At 35.5% G+C, this 13,366-nt stretch overlaps 1 protein-coding gene and 1 non-coding gene across 16 annotated transcripts in view; both read right to left on the bottom strand.

Moving 5' to 3' along the window:
• Nucleotides 1-13,366, bottom strand: part of LCOR (ligand dependent nuclear receptor corepressor) — a 140,838-nt gene that overhangs the window by 40,213 nt on the left and 87,259 nt on the right. The gene's annotated exons all lie outside the window — the stretch shown is intronic.
• Nucleotides 1,466-1,570, bottom strand: LOC129494006 (U6 spliceosomal RNA). Its single transcript, XR_008661268.1, has one exon. It is a non-coding gene; the product is annotated as a U6 spliceosomal RNA (small nuclear RNA).

The raw sequence follows: 13,366 nt of genomic DNA, 5'->3' as shown, positions 1-13,366 counted from the left end.
AAATATTATTTGAGAATCATGTTTGCACTCCTACCTCAAGATGTTTTTTCCAGACACAGATGAACATTTTTTAAAAGGGCCATAAGAAGGGAAAACTCAAAAAGAATGTTACCTGAATTCATAATTCTGTCCCTAGAATACTATTTCATAAGCTATAGCTTTCAAATGTTTAGAGTTGTGAAATTAATAGGTTAAAACTGGCTCTAGAAAAAAAGAATTTTAAAACCATGTATTGCATATTCTAAAGGTAAATATTTCTAAGTACAGTTAAAAATGTTTACAATATAGAAATTTAAGTCCTGATCAGGAAGTTTCAAAATGATGCCTAGACTCATCCTAAAGACTCCCAGAATCTGTTCTCAGACAGCAGGAGCAGCACACTAGGTTAATAATGCTTTGCACTTACTTCCAAATCAGGTAGCTAATAACAGAAAATTATGATAATAAAAAATAAAAGTATAAAGAAAATCAAAGTACATGTTTTAAATGTTCTTTATGTTCCAGTGCATATAGTTTACTTCAAATCACTGCAATGTATCATCATGTGCATTTCCTTATGTCATGGGAAACTTTAAAGTACTCTAAATAAGAAAATGGGGACATACTTGATAACCATGAAAAGGAAATAATAAAGACACTGAAGGAATGTTATAGTCCACAATTTCCTTAAAGATTTCAAATATTTGCAACCAGCTTTTTATAATTTCCCCATCATCCAAACTGTGTTGACAGCACAACCAAAATAGTATTTTGCAAAGACACATTTAGCATCAATTACATATTATAAATAAATAGTTTAAAGGAAGAACTCTCTTGCATAATCAAACTAAAACAATCAGCCCATAAATTTCCATATTACACATATTAAGTCTGCCACATAAAGAAAATATTGTGATAAATCATTACGAAAATCTTTATTATAGTTGTATTCGCCAACATTCTCTCTTGTGGCCTACAGAAATTATTAACTATCTTTTTTAAATGAATAAAAAAATAATGTAATTCTAATAGACTTAACGTTTAAAAGGTATTAGGAATAAGTATTAACTAGAGTCCAATAAAATCCTCAACTGTATTATACTTTTAATGCCATTTCATTTTAATGCCATGTTGATTTTTAAAATTCGACATTATTAAATGGCATGAACTGTACTGTTTACTCCTACATTCAGTCAGTTCAGTCAGACTTTGAGCAAAATATCTCTATTTTTCATGTTTAGGAATGCTTATATCTTAGTGAGAGACGATGTTATTTGCAGAATGCATTGTACACAGTGTAGTTTCAGTGAGTTAAGCATACAGCTTTTCCCATTTGATTCTACATGTATGTTTATAAATACATGTATCTTTTTTTTCTTTCCAAGTTCTTACTTAAATTCCTGCTGGTCAATATCCAGCGCAATACTAGTTTCAGCTGTAGAATTTAGTGATTCAACACTTAAATACAACACCCAGGGCTCATCACAAAAATATGGAAGACTTCACAAATTTATGTCATCCTTGTGCAGGGGCCATGCTAATCTTTTCTGTATTGTTCCAATTTTAGTACATGTGCTGCTGAAGCAAACACAGAATATCTGTATTTCAACCCTGTTTCATGCTGCATTCAGGCTACTTCCTTATCTAAATCATAAATCAACTCATAGCAACTAAAACAGCACTCAGGAAGGTGCTACCTGTTTTTTCTTGAATTAAACAATTCTAACCAATGCTATCAATCTGGACTCTAAAACATACAGATAACTTTCAGTTGGCTCATATTAATTATAGTTGTACCTGTTTGTTTTGTTTTTAAACAGTTTTATTGAGATATAATACACATACTATACAATTCACCCACTTAAAGTATAAAATTCTTTTTTTTTGGGGGGGGGGAGGAGTTCACCACTCACCATGATACATTTTAAAACCTTTCTGTACACCAAAAGTAAACTGTACCCACTACCAGTCACTCCCCATTCTCCCATTTGCCCCAAACCTAGGCAACCATTTTATTACTTTTTGTATCTACGGACTTGCTTATTCTGGATAGTTCATACAAATGGAACTGTGCAATATTCATGTGTGTGTTTGTGTGTGAGACTACTTCCTCCTGGAATAGTTTTCAAGGTTCACCACATTGTAGCATGCATCAGTACTTCCTTCCTTTTTAGTGCCAAATAATACTCCATTATATGGATATAGCACATTTTATCCAATCATCAGTTGATAACCATTTGGTTTTCTACTTTTGGGTTACTATGATACAAATAATGCTGCCTTTAATATTCGTGTGCAAGTTTTTGTGTGGATGTATATTTTCATTTCTCTTGGATATATACTTAGGAGCAGAATTTCTGGATCATGTGTTAATTGTTTACCATTCTGAGGAAGTACTAAACCATCTTCCAAAGCAGGTGTACCATTTTATATTCTCAACAGCAATGAGGGTTCCACATACTCATGAACACTTGTATCTTTTTTATCATATCCATTCTAATACACAAGAAGTGGTGCCTCATGGTTCAGATTTGTATTTCCCCAATGACTAATGATGTTGAACATCTCACTCGTCATTTAAATACATTCTTTGGAGAATGTCTATTCATATGCTTTGCCCAATTTTTAATTGGGCTATCTACCTTTTTAATGATGAGTTGTAAGAATTCTTGATGTATTCTGGATACAAGTCCATTATCAGATCTAAGATTTGCAAATATTTGCTCCCATCAGTGAACTTTCTTATCACTTCATTGATGCTACTTCTGTTAGCAGTATAAAAGTTTTTAATTGTAATGAATTTCAATTCATCTTTTTTTTGGGGGGGGGGTCATTTGTGCTTTTGGTATTATATCTAAAAAACTAGTAGCTAACCCAAGCTCATGAAGATTTACTCCTATGTTTTCTTCTAAATGTTTTAAATTTTAGAACTTACTTTTAGTTATATGATACATTTCAAGTACACCTTTGTGTATGGTGTAAGGAAGGAGTCCAACTTCCTTTGTCAAGAATCACTAGCCAGGGGGATCCCTGGGTGGCGCAGCGATTTAGCGCCTGCCTTTGGCCCAGGGCGCGATCCTGGAGACCCGGGATCGAATCCCACATCGGGCTCCTGGTGCATGGAGCCTGCTTCTCCCTCTGCCTATGTCTCTGCCTCTCTCTCTGTGTGTGTGTGTGTGTGACTATCATAAATAAATAAATTAATTAATTAAAAAAAAAAGAATCACTAGCCATAAATTTTACTTCTGGACACCCAATTCTATTCTACTGATCTACATATCCCACCTGTAAGCCAGTAACACAATACGTTGCTCACTGTATTTCTGTAGTAAGTTTTGAAATTGGGAAGTGTGAGTCCTCTCTTATTAGACTGTTTGGCTATTCATGCATCCCTTGAATTTTCATATGAATTTTAAGATCGGTTTTTCAATTTCTGCAAAGAAGCCTAAAGAAGTCTTAACAGAAAATGCACTGAATCTGAAGGCCATTTTGGGAAGCAATGCCATCTTTATAATATTAAATGTACCAATCCATTAACATGAGATATTTTTCTATTTATTCAGATCTTCTTTATTTCAACAAATTTTTGCTTTTTTTTTTTTTTAAAGATTTCACTTATTTATTCATGAGAGACACACACACAGAGAGAGGCAGAGACACAGGCAGAGAAGCAGGCTCCATGCAGGAAGCCCGATGTGGGATCGATCCTGGGACTCTGGGATCACGCCCTTAGCCGAAGGCAGAATGCTCAACTACTTACCACTTAGCCACCCAGGTGTCCCGTATTTCAACAATTTTTAAAATTTACAGTGTACACGTCTTAAAAACGTTAAAATTATTCCTAAATATTTTATTCTTTTGGAACTAGTAAATGGAACTGTTTTCTTAATTTTCATCCTCAGATTGTTCACTGCTATTTGTACAAAAATACAACCATTTTTTAAAAATGCTGTAGTCTATAACCTTGCTGAACTTATTAACTCTAATAGTGTTCTGCAGATTCCTTAGGATTTTCCATATACAACATGGCATCTACAAATAGACATTTTTATTTCTTTTGTAATCTGGATAACTTTGGTTTCTTTTTTACTGCCTAACTGCCAAGGTTAGAGCCTCAAGTACAACACTGCATAAAAGTAGTGAGAATGGATAACCCTGTCTTGTTCCTAATTTCAGGAGCGGAAATGTTCAGTTTTCCACCATAGCTATGTACTTTTGTAAGTCAGGCTGAGGAATTTCTCTTCTATTTCTAGTCTGTTGGGTGTTTTTTTGTTTTGTCTTTTAGATTTTATTTATTTATGGGGGGGGGGGGCAGAGAGAGAAGCAGGCTCCATGCAGGAAGCTCAATATGGGACTTGATCCCAGGACTCCAGGATCAAGCCCTGAGCCAAAGGCAGATGCTCAAATGCTGAGCCACCCAGGCATCCCAGTTGTGTGTTTTTATCATGAAAAAGTGTTGGATTTGGTCAAACATTTTTTTTTGGAGGACATCCATTGTGGATCATGTGGTTCCTTCCTATCACTTATTCCACTAACGCACTGTATTACATTAATTGATTTTGTGATGTAAAACCAAGCTTGCATTCTTGAGATAAATCTCATGGTAAGGGTATGTTAACAGTTTTCATACTTTGCTTGATTTGGTTTGCTAATATTTTGTTGAGAATTTTTTCCTAGGGCTATCGTAATGTATTATCACAAACGGAGTGGCTTAAAACAGCAGAAATTTATTCTCTCATAATTCTGGAATCTAGAAATCTGCAATCAACGTGTCAACAGAGCCATGCTCCTTCTGAAGCTCTATGAAAGAATCCTTCTCTGCTTTCTCCTAGCTTCTGTTGGTTTCCAACAATCTTTGGCATTTCTTGACTGTGACAGCATAACTCCAATTTGTCCTTTCATCTTTACATGGCTTTCTTCCTTGTGTGTCTCAGTCTCCAGCTCTCTCTTCTTATAAAGATACCAGTCATTGGATTTAGGACCCACTCTAGTCCAGTGTAACTTTAATTAACTTGATTAATTTGTGAAGACCCTATTTCCAATATTACTTCATGTTCATAAGTACCAGGAATTAGAACTTCAATATATCTTTTTTGGGGGTGGGGGAGATATTTCAATCCACAACATAGTTCAGTTTAGATCTTTTCCTCCTTATATCAATTTCAGTAGTGTGTGTCTTTCTAGGCATTTGCTCATTTCATCTAAATTGTCTAATCTGCTAATATATATATTGCTCACAGTATTTCCCTTAAACTCTTTTTATTTCTGTAAGATCAGTCGTAAACTTCCTATATCATTTGCGATTTAGTAAGTTTTTAAAAAATATTTTATTTATTCACGATAGACACAGGAAGAGAGAGGCAGAGACACAGGCAGACGAAGAAGCAGGCTCCATGCAGGGAGCCTGATGCGGGACTCAATCCCAGGTCTCCAGGATCGTACCCTGGGCAGAAGGTGGCGCTAAACCGCTGAGCCACCCGGGCTGCCTTGTGATTTAATAAATTTGAGTCTTTCTCTTGATTAGCCCTACATAAAATATTTACCAATTTTGTTGGATTCTTTCAAAGAGCCAACTTTTGATTTTGTTGATTTCTCTATTTTTCTATATTATTTCATTTATTTTTGCTCTTATCACTATTATCTCCTTTCTGCTTTAGATTTATTATACTCTTCTGGTCTTTTAAAGGAAGAGAGGGTATTGAATTGAACTGAGCGCTTTTAAAATACACACATTTTATAAGTTCTGGTATAGGTGCTGTTGGCTACATAAGTTTTGGTATATTTTGGCTTTGTTTTAATTCATCTCAAAATATTTTCTTTTTTTTTTAATCTTTTTTTTTAATTTTATTTATTTATGATAGGCACACAGTGAGAGAGAGAGGCAGAGACACAGGCAGAGGGAGAAGCAGGCTCCATGCACCGGGAGCCCGACGTGGGATTCGATCCCGGGTCTCCAGGATCACGCCCTGGGCCAAAGGCAGGCGCTAAACCGCTGCGCCACCCAGGGATCCCTCAAAATATTTTCTAATTTCCTTTATGATTTCTTCTTTGATCTAATTATTTGGAAGTGTTATTTCATTTCCACATGTTGGTGAATTCCTCATATTTCCTCTGTAATTTCTAATATCATTCCTTTGTAATAAGAACACATATTTTATATGATTACACTCCTTTATTTTTTTTATGGCCCAGTATAAAGTCTTTCCCGGAGAATGTTCCATGTGCAGTTGAGAAGAATGAGTATTTTGTTCTTTTTGGGTAGAATGTTCTATAAAAACATCCTGTTAGGTCTAGTTGATTCACAGTATGTCCTAGTCTTCCATCTTTGTTGATCTTCTGCCTAGATGCTCTATCCATTACTGAAAGTGGATTATCAACATATCCAACTATTGTCAAATTGTCTATTTCTCTCTTCACTTCTGTTACATTCTGCTTTCTGGGGCTCTGTTGTTCGGTAAGGATATAATTATGTCTTCCTGATAAATTGTCCCTTTTATCATTAAAACTGTCCCTCTTTATCTCTAGGTTCATTGAAGTCCATTTCCCCAGCACTGTGCAGCCCCTGATATCACTTCTCAGGAGATGCTGTCTTGAGCATGCAGTCTCCCTGTCCACCAGGAATGACTACGTGAAGGTTCGATTAGAGACTCTGGCAGCGTCGTTTATGTTTTTTTTAAAGATTTTATTTATTTATTCATGAGAGACACAGAAAGAGAGGTAAAGGCACAGGCCGAGGGAGGAGAAGCAGGCTTCATGCAAGATGTCCGATGTGGGACTTGATCCTGGGAATCTGGGACCACGCCCTGAGCCAAAGGAAGGTGCTCAATCGCTGAGCCACCCAGGTGTCCCAACTCTGGCAGTTTCTTTCTCAGATCTTCCCTTTAGAAGTTTCTTGCTGATCTGCCTGTAGTAGTATCACACTCCAGTTGTTTCTACTAATTTGTTTCATTCGTGTGTTTTCTGCCACACCATGGTGCATAAATTGCACCATTGTCTGTTCCAATAAAAGTGGGATCTCTGCAGGGGCAGGGTTTCTCGGCCAGTCTTTGAGGCTTATTCCACTCCCAAGAGGGCTCTTCTTAGCGCTATCTTTTCTTCTGTTCTCTCTGTGAAAATTCTAACTGGTCTGCCATTTCACTTGTTGCTACTAGTATCATGGAGCTGCTAGCCTCCTCTTAATTGTTCATCACAAAGATCTTCATCATTTTCAACAACTTTTTGTAAGCTGTTTCAAATAAAGCCAGTCACCTTAAGAGATCTACAGAGTTCTCTGTTCTCAAGGCCTGCCTTTCCCTTTCAAAGAACCTTTGTGCCATGTACAGAAACTAGGGGCTGGGACAATGACCCACTTCTGTGCTTTATGAGAGGGGGGGTGCTGGATGACTTGCCTCTCCTGGCACAGAACTTTCTGCCTTATGAATGACACCTAGCCCAAAGCTCAGTATTCTCAATCTGCTATGCCTGGAGTAGACTTCCACTCTGAGTAAAGGATGAGTGAATGAAGAGAGCACTATGCTTTTTGACCTCCGCTGCCTGGAAGAAAACATCTGCAACAAGAAGCCAGAAGGTATGAGCAAAGCCTACAGTCTGCTCCTCCTGTGCAGAACTGCACTTCCCTCAAGCCTCAGTGAAGTAGGTGGGAGTGGGTCATGGGTCCCACTGCTCTTATTGAGATTTAGTAGTTTTTTGAACAACTCATTCTGTTTGGAAATAACTAACTTAAGGCATACAGCAAAGTTTAAATCGTTGTTTTAAAATAATTTTTTGCCAAATGTTTATTTGCTGATTTTTATCCAGAATAACCAAAGATGAAAAATATTAACACAAAAAACCACATATTTTTTTCAACTACATATGGCCACCAAGTTAAAATTTTATAGCAGTGATGTGGGGCTCCTGGATGGCTCAGTGGTTAAGTGTCCGACTCTTGGTTTCAGCTCAGGTCATGATATTGAGCCTCCATCAGGCTCCGTGCTCAGGGCAGAGACTGCTTCAGATTCTTTCCCTTTCCCTCTCCCTCTGCTCTTCCCCCCACGCGCTCTCTCTCACTCTCTCTCTCAAATAAATAAAATATTTTTAAAACATTTATAGAAATGATGTACAAAATATAGGTCATCCTCCCTCACTATATGTACTATATACCAAAATTAAACGAACCAACAAGAACAAAAAAAGTTCATAAGACACAGAGCTAATAAAGTTAATACAATAGCTGGGAAATATGAAGAGTAAATTCATGTCATTTCCCCTCCCCCATATCTGAATTTTAAAGTCATTATGTACGATATGACAAAAAAAATTAACAAAATATGACATACTCTTCTGTAAATAAAAAAATCACTATTCTTCTTTACAGTTATTACCCCTACTTATTAAAGAACAGTTGTTGGCTCAGAACATAATAAGAATAAAGCTGGAGATACAAACTGGAACTTCTATCCCCGAGGAATTGCTTCCTTCAAAATTCAGGAATTGGTCCCCTTTGACTGGTTTGTTCGTACTGACACATTACAATCTACAGCAATAGACTGCTACTGCTTGCTTTCTTCCCCGCCCCCCCCCCAACCCCCTACTGTAATGAGCTTCTTAAAAGATGCCTAGAGCATACTGTCAAAGCCTTAGATTCTATAGCTCTGGGGTAGGAAGTAGTCACATTTTTTAAAAGCTCTCTCCTTGGGCAGCCTGGGTAGCTCAGGGGTTTAATACCACCTTCAGCCTAGGGTGTGATCCTGGAGACAGGGATCAAGTCCCTCGTTGGGCTCCCCACATGGAGGAGCCTGCTTCTCCCTCTGCCTGTGTCTCTGTACCTCTCTCTCTCGGTGTCTCTCATGAATAAATAAAATCTTTTTTTTTTTAAGTTCTCTCCTTAATAAAGAACTGAAAAAAGCATCATTAATTATCATACTTTAAAAATTATTATGTATTTATAATAAGTATTTGGGAAGGCAAATCCCCACTCATTATTCATATTTTCTAAAATGTCTTGGTCATTTTAGCTTTATTCTTTCAGAGTATATTTAAAATAATATAGTCAACTATTTTCCCACCACCACCAGCTCCCCAAAGAAGACACTATGGTTTCGATCTTAATAGCATTATATTTAGAAAGTTATTTCAGGGAGAATGTCACCCTTAAAAATATTCAGTCTTCTCTCTGAGGAGCTGCTTTACATTTATCCAAGTGGGCTTTAATGGATCTTAATTAAAATTTTGTTGTTTATTCATATAGTTCCCACATATTTATTACTTTACATTTTTATTGTCATTATGAAAAATGTTTATTTTCTAATTGTTAGTGCTGGCATAAATGAAGAAAAATGTGTGTGTGTGTGTGTGTGTATGTGTGTAAAAGTTAATTTTGTGCACAGCTTTCAGAGAAAGTGTAGGTCATCTATCTTCAATTGCTATGTTTTCTGGTAGCCCCACAAGTTTGTGTCAATTTTCTAATATCCTTTTATTGAAATTTCTTTTAAGGGAGTTGTGAAGGTGATAAGGAGAAGTAGAGGAACAGAGAACTACAGAAGCCACCAGCACTGTGTGGTATTATGATCCATCACCCAAAGCAGGAAAGGAGTCTTAATACCCAAAGGGTTGGGATCTTCAACAGAAAAGACCTCTCAAGTTCTTTATTAAGCTTTTGATTATTTTTACCTAGAAAATTCATACAATAAACTTTTTAAAATCATCCTTTACTACCTTTTTGGGAATGGCAATAAAACAAATATCCAAAAGATGTTTTCAAGTCAGAAAGTTTATACTTTTCCCTACAACATAAGAGTTGCTATCTCTCTGTACTACTAGAAATGTTTAAAAGAAATTCTTCAGGCTGAAGGAAAGCAATACTACACAACAGTTCTGAGGCAAATTAAAGAAGATGTAAAGATAATATTAGCCATGATCATAAACTGGAAGACTTTATGTTGCTAATATGGTACTTCTATCAAAATTGATCTACAGATTCAATGCAACCCTAACCAAAATTCTAAAAAGATTTTGAAAAATCAATATATTGATTTTAAAATTTATGTAAAGGTCAAGAACCTAGATTAGCAGACCGAGTCTGAAAAACAAAAACTTGGAGAACTAGTACTACTTGATTTTCAGACATAAATACATAGAACATATAAAGAACTATTACTTTTTAAGTTTTTAAAAATGAAGAAAAGATTCAAACAAATGTTTCACATAAGATATGAATAAAGATATTCAACATCACTAATTAACAAGGAATTAAAAATTAAAGTCACAGTGAGATACCACTATAGACCCACTAGAACGTATCAAGTTAAAAAGGACTAACATATCCAATGTTGGCAAAATGGGTAACACTAGAACTCCCATACACTGCTGATGGAATCACAAAATGGTTAATTCAATTTGGTGAACCATATGGTAGTATAAGGTTAAATATACAATTATAATACTACCTAAGTAAACCCAATTGTAGATATTCATCCCAGAGAGATGAAAATATATGTCCAAAGGCTTATATGTGAATAAGTCTAATAGCCAACATCTGGAAACAATTCAGAACTCCATAAAAAGTGAAAGGATAAACAAAGAATTGCAGATATATGCTATGGAGATCTACTCTGCAATAAAAAGGAACATGAGTATATACAAAAATAATAAATATCAAAAAACTACTAAATGAAAGAGGTCCAATATAAAGGACTACATACTGTATGACTTCTATTATATAAAATTCTAAAAAAGGTAAAACCACAGTGATTGCCTGAGTTGGAAGGTCCGGGAAAGTGACATGAGAAACCTTTTTAGGGTGAGGGTATTGTCCTGAACTACCTGACTGGTAGTTATACAACAGTATACATTTACTAAAATCTATTAATTTGAACTCTTAAATGGATTAATTTTATTGTATATAAATATTACCTCATAAAAATCATTAAAAATAGGTCCAAGGTATAAAAGATACTAGATACAGAACATATCATTAATTTTTGGCTCTTGAACCTGAAATCAAACAAATGATCCTTACTAACATTTTCTGAGTCATGAAGTAATGTGACACTTATTTTCAAGACCTCATATAAATGTCCTCCTCAGGGCAGCCCAGGTGGCTCAGCGGTTTAGTGCCACCTTCAGCCCAGGGTCTGATCCTGGAGACCTGGGATGGAGTCCCACGTCAGGCTCCCTGGATGGAGCCTGCTTCTCCCTCTGCCTGTGTCTCTGCCCCTCCCTCCCTCCCTCCCTCCCTCCCTCTCTCCCTCTCTCCCTCTCTCTCATAATAAATAAATAAATAAATAAATAAATAAATAAATAAATAAATAAATAAATAAATAAATAAATAAAGAATGAATGAATGAATGAATGAATAAATAAATATCCTCCTCAAAAAGCATACTTTTTTGGTTCAGAACAGTATTTTTTACTTGCCATCTACTTTTTGCATAGTATTCTGGATATACTGTCACCATGAATTGTTGGCATTTCACTATTTTTGCTATATCTTTAGATATAAATCAAGATAAGGAAGCTAAGTCTTACCCAAAATCTGGTCTTTGTTAATGAAGCTGTATGCAGACTGGCCAAAAATGGGGTACGTGCATCACCAAAGGAACCAGATTCCCTTAAAAAAAATGGAATCCAGTACTGGAGAAGGGAAATGTAGGATATTTTGTTGTACCAGAAGTATTAAAGTGCTCAAAAAATGATGGGGGCATGTCAAAAGGACACAGCAGGTGCCTTGAAGGGGCTAACCAAATCTGGGACATCGGATGATATATCTGAACAGAATAAGAATTTTGTTTCCCAAAATGACAGAGGGAATGGGAATGTACTTCTTCACAGTATAAAGTGAACTGAAAAATGTAGAGGAGTAATAGAAAAATAACAATTTTCAAGCCATCAGAAAAATACCTGATTTCAGAAAGAAATTACCACCAATACCAAAACTAAAGTGGGTAAGGGTTTAGTAAAGAGAAATTTACATAGTCTCAAAGTATCTCTTCACAAATTATTAATTACAAGGAGAAAAAAAAAGTACCATTTCAGCAGAAAAATCTAGTGAACATCAACCTTGTCAAGTGATCAAAGTAAACATCATATACTAAACTAACTTTGAAAAAAAAAAGAAAAAAAAACTAACTTTGTGTACTTCATGATGTGATGCACTGACAAAGGATACAACATCATTTATTTAATACTCCTGCTAAAAGATCATGACATGAATTTTATCATGAAGAAACATCACAAAACCTAAATTGAAAGACACTTTACAAAACAAATGGCCTATACTCTTCCAAAATGTCAATGTTAAGTCAGTGTAAAAATAAGTTTGGAAAAATAATATAAAATGAAAACAGACAGGAAGGCAAACCATAAGAGATCCGTAACTGTAGGAAACAAACTGAGGGTTGCTGGAGGGGAGGTGGATGGGGGGATAGAGTGATTGGGTGATGGGCATTAAGGCGGGCACTTATTGTAATGAGCACTGGGTATTGTTATATGCAACTGATGAATTACTAAATTCTACCCCTAAAACTAATAATATAGTATATGTTAACAAAATTAAATTTAAACTAAAAATTAAAATAAATGAGTTTGAAGAGCCATTCTAGATTAAAGGAGACTAAAGAGTAGAAAATCAAATTCAATGAGTGATCCTAAATTGAATTTTGAACTAAAGGAAAGGGTAAAAAAACAAAAAAACAAAACAAAAAACCAACCCTATAAGGTCATTGAGACAAGTGGGTCACAGATTAAATACCGTATTGAAGTTAACTTGCCTGATTTTTGGTAAATGTACTATATACTAAGTGGATAATCTTATTCTTAGCAAATAGGGAAATATACAATCTTAGAAATATTGAGGAATAGAGAGGTATAAGGGGTATGATGTCTGTAACTTCTGATATGCTTTAGGCAAATCTGTGTATATTATATGTAACATCTCTAAGAAAGAATGAGAATAAATAGTAAGGCAAACGTGGCAAAATGTTAATTGGTAAATCTAGGTGAAGGGTATTTAAAAAGTTGGGGTTTTTTGTTTTTTACTGTTTTTAGAACTTTTCTATAAATGTGAAATTATTCCCGGGGTACCTGGCTGGCTCAGTCAGTTAAGCATCTGACTCTTCATTTCATTTCAGCTCAGGTCATGATCTTAAGGTAATGAGTTCAAGCCCCACACTGGGCTCTACATTGGGTACTACTTTAAAAAATAAAAATAAAAAAGTACCTACTCAAAAAATAAAAAAAGTGAAATTATTTCAAAGGAAAAAGGTAAAAAAAGGTAGGGTGGACAAATGCTTAACCATACTTTCCTCCCACAAGCCAAGATCTCCCTTGTCACTCTTCCATCTTCTCCTTCATAACCCTACCTCTCTTGACATTAAATTGTATCTGTTTGTGTTAGAAGTTGCTCTGA

The sequence above is a fragment of the Nyctereutes procyonoides genome, unplaced genomic scaffold, assembly GCF_905146905.1.
Source record: "Nyctereutes procyonoides isolate TBG_1078 unplaced genomic scaffold, NYPRO_anot_genome, whole genome shotgun sequence".
Lineage (NCBI taxonomy): Eukaryota > Metazoa > Chordata > Mammalia > Carnivora > Canidae > Nyctereutes > Nyctereutes procyonoides.
Note: the sequence above shows the minus strand (reverse complement) of the source record. Positions and strands in the feature narration are given on the sequence as shown.